The following is a 2,500-nucleotide window of genomic DNA, read 5'->3' as shown; positions in this document are numbered from 1 at the left end:
TGTGTTACAGATGTCTAATTCTAGTGCTTGTGGGGTTCTTGATTCGTTTTGTTATGGTCTTGGATGTCTAAGACTGTGTGTGTGTGTGTTTGTTTGTTTGTATGTGTGTGTGTGTGTATGTGTGTGTGCGTGTGTGTATTGAGAGAGAGAGAGAGAGAGAGAGAGAGAGAGAGAGAGAGAGAGAGAGAGAGAGAGAGAGAGAGAGAGAGAGAGAGAGAAAGAGCCTGTATGTGTTTGCTTCCTGTATTTAATCGATGCTTTTATTTATACCTGACCCTGTGGATATTCGTAGTCCATCTCCGGTTCGTTGCTTTAAGGAAAGCTTTGTTTGCTCTTGAAAACTGCCCACAGGAACGCGCATGTGAAAGAGCCAATATCTGGACGGGAAAAAGTGCTGACGGCTGAAGTGAAGTGTTTGCCTTCTTTATGTCCCTACAGCTCTCGGAGGGCCGTCCCGAGCGCTCCCTCGGCCACTCCCGAGCGCTCCCTCGGCCACTCCCGGCCTTCTGCTCCTCCCTACCTGGGATCTTTTTTTTTTTTTTTTTTTTTTTTTTTTTTTTTTTTTTTTTTTTTTTTTGACGTGGTTCCGGTTCATCTTCTTTTTCTTTCTTCTGGGTTCCGTCTCTTTTCTCTTGTTCTGAAGTTCTGGGTCTGTCTGTCTGTCTGTCTTTCACTGTTTGTCTTCTTTCTCTGTTTCTCTCTCTCTCTCTCTCACACACACACACACACCCACAGACACACATACATAACACACACACACATCCCAACTCACCCCTTGTCTTCCCCCCCTCCCCTACCCCGTGTCTTTCGTGTCTCCACCTCTCCCCTCCCTCCTTCACTCCTCCTTTATACCCCCTCCTTCTCCTCTTGTCTCGTTATCACCCACCTTCCCTTCACCCCCACCCACCCCCCCCACCCCACCCACCCCGTGTTTACACTTCCGACTCCCTTACACAATCTCGCCACACACGCTATGGCGGTTCCTCCCCTCCTCCGCTCGCGACGGCATCAGGCGGCCACAGCGTTCCATTCCTCATCCTCGCCTTGCTTACGCCGCCCATCTCGCTGAATTATGTATAAGGACTCCTAAGAGGATGTGAAGGATGGAGGAGGTGGAGGAGGAAGCGGGAGTCAGACATTCTCTCGGTTCCTTTGTTTCCAGTCGCATTGATGTTCATTTTAGTAATATATATGTTTTTTTTTTTTTTTTTTTTTTTTTTAATTCCGGGTTGGGTCTCTGCCAACGGTTCATCGACCCGTCATTTGGATTTTTTTTTTCTGTTTTCTATTTGAGGAATAATGAGTTCTTAATTTCTCGAGTGGATTCTTCTCCCTCTCTCTCTCTCCCTCCTTCCAAGTGTCTAGGAAGATGTCATCGACCGAAGAAGTAGGGTTATATGTGTTTTATTTTTTATTTTTTTATTTCTTTTTTCATATCGTTTTGGGTCTTTCGAGCCTTTTGTTATGTTAAATACAAGCACTTAAAATGTTTCCAGGCAATATATTCGGAATAAATCTTGTCGTCCGTGATTGGAAATTCCCTTCTTACTGATCCTCATTTTGTGTCATAAAAACAATTACAACTATGCAAGGGATAATATATATATATATATATATATATATATATATATATATATATATATATATATATATATATATATATATATATATATACTTGAACTCTACGGTAATAGCCTCCCGGTTTCATATTCACGAGCCGTTTGCGATAACTTTTGAACACGTGCATTAGTTTTTTCCCCGAATTTTTTTGTTTTTTTCTAATCAACTGAGATGACAACATATGCGGATAAAAATAGAGAAAATTGTGCGCCAAAAAGTTCTCTGGCGTGCCTCTAAAAATATATAAACATATCATAGTGGCATCTGCTCTTTAAGGCACTATTCCCTAAATTAAATGCATAGATAAATAAAAACAAACTTTGAAGTCTAATTGGCCTTTGAAGCTCTTTTGAACCACGTGACCCTCGCCACCAAAGCCCCGAGTGGAGGAAGATGCAAGAAGGAGCAGAAGAAGAAAGAGTACCTTTCTTAGGTGACACTGAAAGGATTGCGGGGTTTTTTTAATGCATACGGTGATTCGGGTAAACTGATACATGCAAATCCGATTTAAAAGATGCGCGTTAAAGCGAACGTCTTGAATGTCAGAAGGGAAAGTTGGAGTCGTGTACATACACAAGACCTGAAATAGTGTATGACACTTCTGATAAATTCTGTCCACGTAGATGTCTGGGATTAGATATACAAGAGCATAGTAGAAAAAAATACACATACAGTACAAGATATGATAAAAATGCAGACTAGAGAAAAAGACAAGTTGGAAAGAGAGAGATAACTAATGAAGTGAGAAGTGAGAAAAAAAAAGTTTTTGTGTTATTGTTCATTTGACCAAGAGGTGCCGGTATTAAATCAGATCGTGGCAGAATAAACTGATGATGATGAAAGGGATTTAAGTACTAATATTATGTTTTGATTTATCATT

General features: G+C 41.0%; 1 protein-coding gene across 13 annotated transcripts in view; it reads left to right on the top strand.

The window, feature by feature from the left end:
* The window catches only part of LOC113814045 (regulator of G-protein signaling 9), a 451,560-nt gene that overhangs the window by 404,125 nt on the left and 44,935 nt on the right, over positions 1 to 2,500 (top strand). The gene's annotated exons all lie outside the window — the stretch shown is intronic.

This window comes from Penaeus vannamei, chromosome 12, assembly GCF_042767895.1.
Source record: "Penaeus vannamei isolate JL-2024 chromosome 12, ASM4276789v1, whole genome shotgun sequence".
Classification (NCBI taxonomy): domain Eukaryota; kingdom Metazoa; phylum Arthropoda; class Malacostraca; order Decapoda; family Penaeidae; genus Penaeus; species Penaeus vannamei.
This window is presented reverse-complemented; position numbering and strand designations above follow the sequence as displayed.